The 14997-nt window shown below is 38.9% G+C and overlaps 1 protein-coding gene across 3 annotated transcripts in view; it reads right to left on the reverse strand.

Moving 5' to 3' along the window:
- CSNK1G3 (casein kinase 1 gamma 3) overlaps window positions 1-9403 on the reverse strand; it is a 69713-nt gene extending 60310 nt beyond the window's left edge. For all 3 annotated transcript variants that reach the window (XM_066569048.1, XM_066569045.1, XM_066569049.1), the window contains exon 1: window positions 9338-9403. The gene's annotated coding sequence lies outside the window, so the exon portion shown is untranslated. The remainder of the gene's footprint in view (window positions 1-9337) is intronic.
- Window positions 9404-14997: the final 5594 nt, after the last annotated feature.

Raw genomic sequence — 14997 nt, forward strand, 5'->3', positions numbered from 1 at the left:
ACAGAACCCACATTTGCTACATTTCCTTCACAGCGAAAAAGTACATAATACACTAGTAAGTTCGAAATCCTTCCTAGAGTTTCATCAGCAAAGAGGGAAAACACACAAAGCAATTGCTACTTCTTGATCACGTAAAATTTTTCACACTTCAGAAGACATGGGTGTTTATTTAACAAAGCAAATATAATAACCTTATTTCAAAGGCAAATGAAATCTCTTTATAACAGATCATGCAGGAGCTCAACTGTGCAGTTTATTTCTCAGTGTGCATGGCCTCAAAACACTTATTTTGATTCATGCTCTTCATCACTGCAAAGCAACTAACAGATCACAAGTGGGCATAAATTTTGTTTGCATTACCACAACTTCCAACAATACGACACTTATATCTCAAGTACCTTCTACACTACTATTTCTTTCTTACTTAAAAGTCTCAGTTTTCCACAGATTCTTATTTTCACTTTCTGAAACTCAGACAACAGTACTGTTCTCACAGCATTCAGTCTTTTGCCACGTCTGCCTTCTGTAATACCAACCAATTCTAGACTCAGCTAAGTTTTGCAAAACCAAGAACAGATTTTATTCCTTTTGGTGTACAAACCAGACTCTCAGCATTCCTCAAAAATACAATTGTTTCAAAATAGGTATTTGCTTACTCTTACAGATATGTATGATTTTCCTCAAAAAACAAGGGTTTAGGTAACAATGTAAGTCTACATACATACAGTCTCAACCTTCAAATACATACGAATGAGATGCACTGAAAGAGGCAGCCTAATTGAAAGAGTCAAGGTAAATCCAAGTATCTTTCTTATGAAAGTATTTACAAAACCAAGCCTTCTGAAGTCTTGTTTTCATCTCCAGTGGTATATATATTAAATAAAAAATTAGGTTTTTCTCTTACCATATAAACCGCCACACACTATTTTCAACAAAAATAATTAATTTGAGATTCTAGAATAAGCGTTTCAATTTTCACGTATATACACATTTCCCTAGGGAAGTACATCAACAAACCACATATGGCCACATATAATCCTCCTTAAATGCACAAAATCTAACAGAGAAACAGCTTTACTAACATTTAATCAACCACTTGCCTGTACAAGAACTAACCAAAAACCTCCCTCATCCTTATTGAAGCTTGTTTAAGAAGTCTATTCTAGTTAAACTAGTGTAACTTTTCTTGTACCAAGGTCTAGAGTCACATGAACACACTGGAGGGCTGCCAATATCCAAAATTCAGTATCTCTTCTCTACACTTAATTTTGTCACTACTACCTAATTAACAATAATGCATGCTTCTGCACCACCAGCTGCCAGCTCTGGTCAAAATGCTGTCACATCAGAAGGCATGTACAGTACTGGAGGTCATCCTAAGTCAACACAATTTTTCCACAAATGACAGCCTGGACTAATTATGTAGCAATTAAGATCTCCAAGCAATCTCTTCATCTCTGTTAACTCTAAACAAACATCAGCTGAGATGGCTATCTCTGGTTACTGCATAAACATTTTTATTTTCTCATTGATCTAGAAGGCAAGTTTGGCCCTAATCTATGAATTACACTTCATCGTAGACTTTCACTACAAAATCCTACCAACTTCACTTAAAGATTCCATGCAGGTGCATGCAGTTATTTGGTTAAAACTTCTGCTCAGGCATCCTTCTTGCACTTTCCTATAATCATCATTTCAGAGTAAAAGCTGAAAGTCAGTTTTCAGAAATGAGAGCCATAATACAAGGAATAATTTTTAAAATCTAATGACACTATTAAAGCTGATTTACTAAAAAGAGCACAGAAAGGACAAAACTGATGGTTAAGCAATATTTCAATCATTTGTTTCTTCACATTTCCACCACCACAACCATACAGACTTAAATGGGCTACATTGTCCTCAGCTGCCAGAAAGCTAATGCTGAGCTAGCTAATACTACATAATAGAGGTGTCAATTTTCTACACGAATAATTGTACCACAGCACGCAAGTATTACAGCAGAACAACAGAAAGGTTCAGATAGCCTAAGGCTAGGCCAGAGAAACTGTGAAGTTAACACATCTAGAAGTTAAAAAAAAAAAGAGTATTGCATTTAATCTAACACCGTAACTATATCTGAAGACAAAATTAAGTAGCATTGTGAAACACCCCAGTGCTACATGGAAAAAAAACCCAAAACATTTCTGAGAGTCCAAAAGACACTAATTCTGTCTTCAGGTTAGATTTTGGATAGGCTAAAATACATAATGTGCTCTAGCATTCCACAGTGATTGTGAAGATTTGTTTTCAAAATTAAAAGTATTTTTAGTTCTCTGACACAATTCTCTGTCCCTTAACTTTAATTACATGGTCAAATTCTACTTCAAGAACTTAAGACAGGAGTCAAGCTCAAGTTTAATAACTCCACATGTGAGGAAAGGGATATTTCACAGTACAGGAAAATGTCTCCAGACTAAGTTTTGCAGCTAAGAATCTGTCAAGGATTTCTAACAATAACAAACTACCTGGCAATCAAATGATTCTGCTGTCTTAATTGTCTCCATAAACCAGACAGGTACGCTCTACAGCAGTTCCAAGTATTTCACTACTACACACACTTGCAACTCTCCTCTCACTTGCATGACTTTCACTGCAATGTATACCTAAAATGTCTCTATAAAATTGAAACTACAGTTCTATAGTCTTCAAAAGGCTATAAAGTTTTTTTTCTTCTGTTATAAGTTTAATATGGAATAAAATGGTATAGATAAAGTCTCAGACACCACACCAAATGGAATCATGCTTGAAACCTTCATATTGAATGCATAAGATGCACAGTGACAAAAATTAAGACAAAACACTAGCCACAGTTAAGATCTTGGATTCATCATTAGTGATGTAATACAAGACATATTTAAACCAATGCTTTCCTATGGTACTCAGAGGAAAAAAACAAGTCTCCCAGTGTTTTATACAAATTCAAATGACACTAAATATGAAATCATCTGATGTAAATTAAAAGTTTTGAGAACAAAACAACCTGGTGCTGTTGACATCACTTTTGTCAAGGTCTGATGGCAGTTATTTAACTACACTGATTTTAAAGTCAGTATGTTGATGTGGGCACTTGTGTGTAGTTAAATGCTTGCTGCGCTACTTAGGAAGACTAAAATAGAATCATTCCTCAAAAGCATCAATGTTAGCTAAACTTAGCTGCCTACGGATTAGTGTTCAACACCCATGCAGCCCCAGTGTAGTAACTTCACTTTTCTGGTTATCTTCCACATATCCACCACATTTGCAGGCCACCCTCTGACACATCTTCAGCTTTCTTTCTTCACAAAACCCCTCCTTTCTTCCCACATTAAAATGTTCCCTTCTTCAGTGGAGATATTCTGTTGCTTGCCTAGTACTACAAGTTGCAAGCTGAACAGCTCTCAAGCTACTACCACACAAAACATATAAAATCCTTCCTTCACCATGGTAATGGTTAATAAATACCTACTATCTAAACTGGTTTATATGAAGCTTATAGGAACTTATTTTCACAGGCATAACAATCTAAGTTTGGTTAAAACTACCCTAAAAATTCCACATTCCTACAGGCAGCAGATGAGAGAGCCGCAGATCAAAAATACCTAATTTCCTTAAAAAACAGACTTAATTTTAATGAAAAATTTAAAAACTTCAAAATACAATCAACAGTATTTACTTAAAGGTCTCACAATGTTTTACATAAAAACAAACAGTAGTGAAAATATTGTTGGAAAAATTAAAAGCAAAGACAAAAAGCATTTCTGTAAAGACATTTTTCTCTCCGACAAAAGCTTAAGAGCAAATTTAGTTATTCTGTCTTCCTCTTGTCTGTTGGAAAAATTCTGCCCTTCTTCTTTACTGTTAACCATAAACTCAAGTTTCATAATTTTTTATTTAGATTTAAAGATGCCTCCAGATTTAAAGATGCCTCAGCCTACTATCAGCAAATGTTACACAGAAACCTTAACAGCTTGATACACTGAGCAACCTGCTGACGGAACATTGCAAGAAATGAATGAGTGCCAACTGAAGTGATCTTCTACAGAAAGTAAAAAACATTCTATACTGAACTTCTCTGTTTCCAGAAGAAAACACTTGTAAGGTGCAACTAAGAAAATACGAGTGGTTGAGGTTAGAAGCAAAACATGTCTCCCACAACCCTTAAAGGAATCGTCTCCGTGAATTTAGCCTCTACAGTATTACTTCATCTTCCCAAGACTACTGCACAATTAATTAAGATTTTAAGAAAAGCTGCATTTTTATAGACATTATCTACATTTAAGCTGACATCAAAAATATCAATACTTCATGAAATTAAGTATGTTTTTCATTATAAGCTAGCAGAATTCCTCTAAATCAACACTGAATGCCTTTAAAGACTGCTTTATATCATTATATTAAAAAGATGTTGAAACATGTTAACAGTCATGTTAACTACTTCATTCAAATATAAAGACATAAAATGGAAAATGCTTGGTGTCTTAAATACAAAAAGATACTCACAGGATTCTTCCACACATCATAATACAGTTTTTAAATAGTACTTTCTTATAGACTCCTATCCTGGACTAAATCACACCTTCCAACATCACGAAGGGAACCTGTCAAGAAACCCGTGCTTTTAAAGTATCTTCTACAAAAACAGAAAATGCAGCCAATGAAGCTTTAAAAATCTAACAGATCCAACATTCACCAGGTAACTAGCATCTCAAGCTCAAAGACAAACTGAACCAAAAAGAAGAATTTTATGGGTTCAATAGAACCGAAGTCTGAAATCTGCAAAATGCAAATGACAAAATGCAATTAGACAATTGTGATGTGTTAGTACCATGGCCCTTCTCCTACTGCACGTAGCACACTACCTGCTGATCCCATGCCTCACCAGCATCAGCACTCCCATGCCTCAGTGAAGCCATTACTCACTCACTCACTCAGAGTACCACAAAGCTCACAAACTCAGTAACTACTCAACAGAAGCTGAACCGACTCAGAGGAGGATACAAAAGACAAGATGGAGAGCAAGAGTGGAGCTACAAGACTGCACAGCCAGAAGTGGAGCAGGGGAATGCCCCATATTAGAGAGAAGGGCCTTTCCACAGCAGCACAGCCACAACGGGTGTTTCACAGCCCAGCAAGAGCATCCCTTCAAGGACAACACACCCCAGTGACCCCCTTACACAAACGGCCACCTCAACAGCACCTTCAGCTCTGCTTCTGATGGAAACTGCTCCATCTATATTCTGTTATTGCACAGGGTTTATTGAACAAAAAGCATGGCAACTCATAAATTACTCAACAAATAACTGCAGAGAATACAAGAAGTTGAGACAAACCACATACTTGAAGTCTAGGCTCTGCTTGCAATAAAACACTTGTATTTTTGGCCTACTGAAAAGGACATCATCCTCCACTGTTGCAGTCCCCATCCTGTCTTAATCAAAAATAACACAATCAAAACACATGGTTGATGAAGACTATAAATCACCATGCAGGGAAACTGGAGGAAAAAAATTTATTTTTAGGAAAATGACATTGAATTTACTTAACTTAGTAATTAAACCTTAATTAAAAAACCTTAAATTACTAAGTTAAGTAAAACTTCTATGCAAAGTCCTGGTATGTTAAAAGCTAAGCTGGCTAGTAACCTTACAGAGAAGATCCTAAAGTATAGAAAAAAACAGTTGTAGCTGTATTAATGTTACACATAAAGTCAAATTAAGTAATAAACTTACTTGAATATGCAAATCTGACTTGTGTGTATCATGGGCTTCTGTGACCTACAGTTATTTGGGCAAAGACATTTCTGATTCATCAGTATGTCTCCCATTCCTAACTCCACAGCACAAGGCAAGATACCAGACAAATGGCAAGATAACTGTTTTAGCTTTTCATACCCACAGAATATACTTATTTTGTACTAAATACCCTTCTTTTAACAGCTAAATGGGGTTTTTAAAAAGGTTTCCTACACAAAGTCAAAAACATCAGATAAAGGAGGTGGTGAAGACAGGGAAGTGCAGATGCTTAAAATGCCCTCTGTAAGAGATAAGGAACATACAGTTCAATAAACATGCTAGGAGAATGCACTGGCACATTCTTAATATTCTGAAATTTCTGTATATTTGATATTATATATTTACCACAAATATTTGTATTTTACATATAAGTATATTTAATATATAAATATTCTCTCCCCCTTTTGTTAGAAAGAAACATTTTCATAAATTTAAGGTAATGAATATATCATCTATAAAACAGTAGAAGCAAATGTTAACAGGTGAGCTAAATCTCACCATAATAAATTATTCCATACTACACAACTAAGAGTTTCATAACCTCCTCTGAAAGGTAAAGTTTCAGAAAGCTCCCTAAGTAACCACAGTCCAAACCAATTCTACAGCATGGATCAGTGTATTGTCTCCTCTTCTACATCCTCCCTATGCCAAAGAGGGAATATTAAATTGCAAGTGGCTTACTTAGGATCACAGGGAGGGACAGATGTTCCAGTCATTGTCTTTCCCTCTTATCATCACCCTAGCTTTTAACTACGTTCTCGCTAGACTGCTTTTATTTAAGCAACTATTTAGCTTAAACACATATTTTTCTTCACCCAGCTGTTTCAGCTGTAGCTTATAAAGCTCTAGAAGTCCAGTGACAATGCTGGGAGGCTACTCAGAATTACACTTAAAAAAAACAAGCAGAGCAGCATCAGGCTTATCTCATTGCATTGGTTCTGCAGCAGCACTGAGGAAGCATCAAAATGCCTGCATAGCATTAAAAAAATTAAGGATTGGCAGAAAATATACAAAAATTACTTCAAAGTTACCTTTTTACCTTTTAATAGATCAAGAAAATCAATTATATAGAAGTCTCAAAATATTTTTGAAAGTGTGTTAAAGGCCCAGTGTACACTGGAAACATACAATCCCATTTATATTAGTAAATGACTTCCAAGTATCACGATATCAGTTTTAGATAATTTAAACCCAGACCACAGCTGAAAAGGATTGTCTCACTCTTCCCCTAAGCACTGTCAGGTAGTTTGTTCATACAGCCTCAGGTGAGGTATTAAGGGTTGACTGAGAACTCTAAACATTAATTTGCAGTTGAATCAATGAGCCTAAACTGTGAAGAAACAGTATGTAAAACTCCCTTACAACTTTGCTATTCCTGTGTGTGGTTTTAATTACATTATTTCTTTTATGTACAACACCTCATAAAAAATCACTCAAAAGTAAAAACAAAAGCTTGAGTAACAAGATGTAACTATATGTTTTGTCTACAATAGACTGAAAAAAATGTTCAGCTGGAGAAAAGTTAGATAAAGACAGTTAATACAGCCGATTACTACCCTTTCTTTAGCAATTTCTTTTTTGTAATTAGAAGATATTGGAGAAAAGCAACCACTGTCACTTTCTTATTCCTCATGATCCATTCATTGCTGTCTCAAAGGCATAACTAAAATAAATGATTCTTAAACATCAGAAGACTTCCTAACCTTTTTAAACAAATTTTCAAGACAAGAGTAAAAATATTAGAAATACATGTAACTTTGCTACTTCTAATCACAGAACCATTTAGCACAGTAACTAGTGAACCAAGAACAATTCTATTTCCATAGGACAAACTTTGTGGATACAGTGGAAACACTAAGATTCAATACAATGCATGAGTTTTAGTAATGCATAGTAATTAATTAATTTAATTATGAAAATTTAGTTATTACAAATTAATTATGAAAAACCTGATTATGAAAAAATGACACTAAAAGTAAGTCAATTCAGTCTTGCTAATTGTACATAAATAGGCTGGACAAGGGAAAAACTCTTTCATAGGTTCAGTTACACTTTTTTTTAGGGGAAGAACAATTTCAGAAGGGTTAAGACATGGCCTATCGCAGGTTATTTCTCTTAACTAATCTTGGATATATTTCTCTTGATCACACAGAAGAAAAAAAAGCTCTACAGAAAATGTGATGTATCAGAACTAGTACTTGAGATTCTGAAAACCGTTTACATTTTATAAGCCAATACATCTATTTGATAGAGAGTGGCAAGAGAAAAAGATTTATTTAATTAGCTGAAAGTCATTCTCAACTGATGCAAATAGTCTGCCGTTTGCCAGGTAGTTTCTCCATTTCAGGCCAGGACAACAAAATACCCTTTTTTCCACTGAAAACACTGTTTAACTGTTGAAACGTTTCAATTACAAAGAAATTAACCAAAGGATATTGAGGTCGATATAGTTAGCACAGAAACATCTATCTCATCTTTTCCCTTTAAAACAAAATTGCATTACTCCCATCTTGGATTTTAACATCCCAATGTAGCTCGAGATAAAACGCATTCACTAGATAAGTGGGTTAAGAAGAGGCGTGAGTCTAAAGAGCAGGTAAGTTGTTTATCCTTGCAAGCAATCATAACGCAGGCAGCAAGGCTTAATATGCTTAACAGTGTGCTTCGCTTATAATCATGCTTAAGCACATGCTCAGTACCTATTTCTAACTATGTATGCACTTAAAAATTACCTTAACTATAAAATTCAGCAAGGAAAAAAAGTCTTCGATTATATTGCAATTTGTTTCTTACACATCGCATGTCACTTCAACACTCATTAAGGCTGTACCAGTAAAATGAACAAGAATGCCTGAAAATAAGGTCTGTCCGAGCTCCACGGTCACTGAAACACCACTTTTAGAGATTCTAATTAATCAAACTTAAAACCACTACATTCAGATCGCGCCTATAAATAACTTCCTGAAGAGCAAAATAAAAGGTAAGAATAAAAGAGCACTGGCAGCCCAGTTTGCCTCTAACCTGCTAATCTGCTAAACGAGCACAATCGCACTCCAACAACCTGCTTCTACAGACCAGGAAAACAAATTTACTTGTTCCTACAAACCCAGCTTGGTGCTCGCTCGGAACAACCACCACCAGCAGCACCGACACTGACCGCCACACAGGGAGCCCCACGGCCGCAAGCACCTCCTGCAGGAGAGGGAACTCGGAGGTCTCACAGCGACGGCTTTTGCCACCCGGGAGCGCAGCCTCAGCGAGGCGCGGGCCCTCCCGCGCCGGCCGAGCCCCTCCGGCACCGCCGGCGCCCCACACCCGCCCGGGGCACGGCCCCGCACGGGCGCAGGCTCTCGCTGGCCCTGGCCGCCCTGGCCGCCGCCGCGCTCGCAGGGGGCTCCGCGGCCCCCGCCAGTCCCGCGGCCGCCAGGGAAAGGAGGAGAGAGCCAGCCCAAGGCCTCGGCCCACGGGGCGGCTGCGACCGCTGCAACCGCCGCCGCTCCGAGAGGCGGCCGGGGACAGCAACCTACCGGGGAGCCCAGAGGACCGGGGCACAGGCTCGGCGTTCAGCCCTTCACCTCCGGGCACTGCTTCCCTTCCCGACCCGCCCCGCCCCGCCCCACCCCGCCCCTGGCGCGGGGCTCCGAAGCGGGGCCGGCCGGGGCGGCGCCCCGAGGCGAAGGGGAAGCAGCGGCAGCCCCGAGCGCCCGCCCCTTCCCACCGCGGCACAGGCGCCCGGGCGAGCGGGACGCGCCGCGCGTCCCGAGGGCGGGTGATTGACAGGCCACGCCGGCCACTCGGGGGTCGAGAAGCGAACGTCAGGTTGTGGGAGGGGGCGGGGCTTCCTGGTGGGCAGAGCCGGCAGCCAATGACGGCGGGGCGGGGCAACGGGGGGGCGGGGCCGCAGCGGCGGCGGGAGGGGCCGGTGGGAGGTGGGAGGGCCCCGGCTGCGCTGCTCCCCTCAGCCCAGAGGTCGCGCGCGGAGGAGGCCGCGGCGCCCCTGCCCCGGCTCAGCTGCCCGCCTCCCTCGCTTCGAGCTTCTCCTTACAGGGACAAAGGTACATGTTTAATGTGTGAAGGGCTGGCCCCCAGGGATTGCCCTGTGCCCAGCAGTGGCTGAGTCAGTGTCAGACCGCAGCCGCGGGGCGCCTGGAGCCGCAGCTCCCTTCCGTCCTCTGCTGGGTAGCAGTCCCCTAATGCCAGCACCCTCAGTGGCTGGGCGGCTCGCTCCCGGCAGTTCCACAGCAGGGCTGTGCCCCCCGCGCCTGGCCGCTGCCACACCGCGTGTTCGGCAGTGTCACCACCCGTGGGTGAGGTCGCCCTGCCCGTCCCGCTCGGGCATCCTGCGTTCCTTGTCCTGTGTGTCCGTGCGGGAAACCGGGAAATCAGAGCCCCACGCTCACTTGATATCTGCAAGAGCTGCCACGTAACTACTAAAAAAAAAAAAAAAAAAAACAAAAACTTATAAATGCTATATAATAGATTCTGTGCCAACACTCGTGCAAAAGAAAAGATCTTTAGGTTCTTTCCTAGTTTTGCAGTCAGGAGGAGAGTAGCATTTTAAAAACCTTGAGATTTGAGTATCATTTAGGCCACTAAAGGTCTAAGGCTTTAAGTATTACCTTTCTTATATTTGAATACATAAAAACAACTTTTAAAGTTTATTAACAACTTGTTTTACAGTCACTATAAATATGGAGGAGAGAGGATGCCAAGATAAGTGTTGGAGGTTCTGACCGATCTTGGAGTATTGCTTGGTCAAATAATTTTTTAGGTAAAGTTGGCACATTCCAGAACATTCTAGAAGTCCTTGTAGGAAAAAGAATTAGCAGCAATATAGCTTCAAGAAACTTTCAGAAGTCGTTGCTGATTTGCTGAAGCTTCATTTCCTAATCTCAGTAGATCTTGAATTACTTTCGCCAAAAATCTTCCATAGGCAGTCTGTGCTGGAAAAGATGCCTTAATCAAAGAGGAATGAGCATATACTCAATTCCACTTCATTTTGCAGGATCCTGATGGACACAAGCATTCCACTCTCAGAAGCAACTAAGCAGAGAAAAGAACAAGTTTTGCATTATGGTGATGCTAAGTTAATCTTGTACAATTGTCCTGAAATTTTTCTTCAACTTTAATCAGAAATGGGCATGTATTCACAAGTACTGGTATTGGTTTTCCCAGTCTTTTCCAAATATACTCTCATAAACCTAAGAATAAGTGCAGATTTTTCTTCTATGTAAAAGCTGTAGGATATTTTTCCAGTTATGATTTGTTATTTAAAAAAAGAAATCATTTTAGTTGGTTCAACTCAACAAATTACTTAGTAACCTGTAATTCTAAGATGTAGGTGATGAACATAAGGCAAAAGAGAAAGATGTCTTATACATGTCAGAATTTACAGAAAGGTGCATCAGTTTGGGGTAGTTAGAATTACAGGCGGGCTGCAGTGGTGAAGAAAGTGCATGATTGCTACATGTAATCTTAATCTCCAAGAGCAACGGACGCATGCCATGCCATACATCAAGTACATAAAATAATATAAAATAAATATCTTTTATATATTTATATGCCTCAAGCCATATAAATATATAGAATGTGCCTTAAGCTTTATAGCATTCTCATGGTTTAATCCCAGGCAGCCTCCAAGCTCCATGCAGCCACTCACTCCCTACCCCACCAGTAAGATCAGGGAGAGAACTGGAAGATAAAAAGCCAGAAAAATTGTGGACTGAGATAAAGACCGTTTAATAGGGAAAGCAAAAGCCACACACAAGCAAAGCAAAACAAGGAATTAATTCACTGTTTTCCATGTGCAAGCAGGTGTTAAGCCATCTCCCGGAGAGCAGGGCCTGATCAAATGTGATGGTGACCGGGGAAGACAAACACCGTAACTCCAAACATGCCCCCTTGTTACTTCTTCCACTAGATTTGGAATTGCACCAGAATTGCTGAGCATGACACCACACAATAGGGAATATCCCTATGGTCAGCTGAGGTCATTTGTCCAAGCTGTGTCCCATCCCAGGTCCCTGTGGACCCAGCCTGCTAATGGTGAGAGGCAGGAAACCAAGCAGCCACAAGCAACACACAGAAAAGGCTTTGACTCCTTGTAAGCACTGCTCAGCATTAACTACACACAAATTAAACACAGATGTCTTCACACACTGTGTTTCTAGCACAAGGGTGAAACACAGCCTCCTACTAGCTACTATGAAGAAAATTTACTCTGTCCCAGCCAAAACCAGCATGTGAACATCCCAAAAGGTGATATAACTTGCTGTGTACTCATATGGATGCTGCTCTAAGTGAAGGAAAAAGTACTTCCAGTGTTTAGTCTTAGACAGCATTATTGCCCTCATGGAATCCTTTCACAATTCCTGCACACACAGCACAGTAACAGAAATTGCCAGGTACCACACTTCTTAGCTTTCTAAAACTTTTTATATTTTTAAAAACTACTTTATTATAAAGGTGATGTGATATTTCATTCCCTGTAATATTTCAGCTTTCATTTTAATATTCACCATTTGGCAGTATTTCTACAGCTGATTCCAGTAGCCTACACCATTTTATTTAGGCTGTATTTCTCTAATGAACTTATTCCCCTTTACTGTGCTGAACTATTTAATTACTAGATACTAATAAATTAAATTCTTGCACTAGAAACACACAGGCATAACATCTGGCTTTTAGGTATTATAGTTCCACTTTTCCTTCACATCTTAAAAGCTCTTCAGCTTCTTAAGATCTTTGTTCATTTCACACATGGAAGAAATAAATGGAATTCTTCCTTCCAACCTGTTTTTCAAACTGAAATTGTAAATATTTGTTCAATGTCAATTGCTAAATATTGGGTTTTTTTCCACTGACATAGGATTTGAGCCTATCAACTCATTTAGAATAATTGTTCTCAATGTGATATCTCAAACACAGTCCCTTAAAATTTCTTCCGTTCAGGATCCTGTAACTTAATCCATATGCCTAGGAAGATCTCAACGCCTAAAAATAGAGCTGAGCAGGCAGTAGCATAAGCTGCTGCAGTAAATTAATTATTTTTTATGGACCATCCAAATTCTGTTTAATTACCCCTTAGTTTAAGTTCTTTGTTCTGGACTAAAAGTTACCAGTGTGTGATAAAAAAAAATACTGTGACATAGTAAAGTACATATCACAAGTCAGCACTGCACCAGGTTTGTGTGGAGAGACAGTGGAGGGAATCTTTTCCTGGATGCTGCAAACATGTGCCTACAAACAGAAAACAAACAACCCTGGGTACCTTTCACTTGTTCTAAAGTTCATGCAATTTGGCAGCAATGCTGATGTGAAGGAGAAAGCCTTTCCTGGCTGGACTTCAGCAGTGTGCATTGCAGGCTGGAGTCCACTTGTAGGTTCCAAAATTTTAGGACTACAAGGAGCATTTTATAGTCCTTTTATGAATGTAAAGAGCACAGCAAAGAACCTGAATTTGTTAATACTGTATGAGAGAAACGTGAGGCTTGTGCAGTTCATGGTATAGTCATTGCTAAGGATGGTTACATGACCAGTTAGAGAATTCCTGTAACACATCAATCTTGTACATCATACAACAATAAAAACTGATAGAATGTCATTACCTTAAATAAAAAACAGTAACTCACTTCAGCTGTTTATGTCATCTGATCCATGTACAAATGTTACACTACATTCTCATCACAATCCTGAAGTTGTTGGTTGAGCTAAGTGCTCAGCAATTTGCTGGTCACCATTTGTCTTTGGAAGAACTCCCTATAACCAAGGAAGAGTATTCCTACATGAGGGACAGATGTGGAAAAGGTCTGTGATCAGGCTGATCCCCTCTATACTAATGCGCGGTAAAAGGTGGTGGAAATCGGAGCTGCACCAAAAACAAAACAAAACGAAAGAAAAGACATGAGAACATGTAGACCTTCATTGGTGATATGCCTCAACTGCATCTAAATCTGTTTCCATACAACTGGTGAATTATCCCATTCAATTGTATAAAAAAAAAAAAGTGAGTCAGGTCAAGTGAAAGGACTGAAAAGGCCACATATATAAGAACCACATGATAAGAAAATCAGGTACTTTGGCAAAATGCTACAATTCTGGAATTTGAGATAGTGATCAGTGATCAGATTGTTGATCTAATGCTGCTTCATGTATAGAGAGGATTTTGTTTGCTTTAAGCATTTAATCATAGACCTGCTTAACCTATTGTAATCAGTTTGTCATTTATCCAAGAGGTTGAACAGAACACACATATTTTTCATGTATTTAAGAATGATCAGCAGGGTTCAAAATCTAGGAACAAGAAAACATCGAGATTTAAAGTTTTTGGCCAAAAAAAATCAAAAATGTATTTGAAAGGTTTTCTATCTCATAAGCACTTTCAAAGCTGAGCTTCCCAATAAATGTTGAAAATAAAACTAGACCCTTGTGTCAGAATATTTAGAAATAAATCTATTGATTTCATTATAAGGGTGCTTCTTTGTTTTCATTCTATGATTCCACCTGTAGCTCTTTTAATTTAAAGCTGGTTAAGGCTTTTTTTAAAAATTGAGCTTTCTTTTATTCATATAGAGTATTTTTAAGAGTAGTTTCTCTTTTTCAGTAATATAGGCTTCCTTATATTCTCTTTATCCCATTTTCTGTTTTCAATATGTTTTAGAAGGGCCTCCATAATTCTGGAAAATTAATTTAAAAAACCCAAACCAAAATCCAGAAGAATACTGCTATAATGTAATTTTTTTCAATCTTTTTCAGGCACCGAATTCACATCTTAATTATTATTTTCCTCTTTTACTCTAACAGTAAGGAACTACAAATAAATTATGTGTTTCAAGCTATTCTGCAATATTTCCTTTCATAAGACTAGTTAGGTTCAAGGTTTTTAAAATGCTACATTTGCTAATATATCACAAACTGCACTAGAAATTGTACTTGATTTTTATGCCAGCTGCTAAAAGGTTCATAATTTGGCTTTGCCGATATTTGTAGTTCTTCCCAATCGTTTCCCTTGAAGAGCAGCAACAAATTGTCCTTTGAATCTAGATTTTTACCCTTGTTACACCCAAGACTCTGTGCTCAAATCTGTTCTGTAGGTTACTAATTGTTTGAATGCTGCTTTAGGAAATCAATAGTACACGAGTCACATTAGGGTTTGGCTTTCTAATTGTCTGCCCAGTCAATAGCATTC

Source organism: Molothrus aeneus, chromosome Z, assembly GCF_037042795.1.
Source record: "Molothrus aeneus isolate 106 chromosome Z, BPBGC_Maene_1.0, whole genome shotgun sequence".
NCBI classification, from domain to species: Eukaryota; Metazoa; Chordata; class Aves; order Passeriformes; family Icteridae; genus Molothrus; species Molothrus aeneus.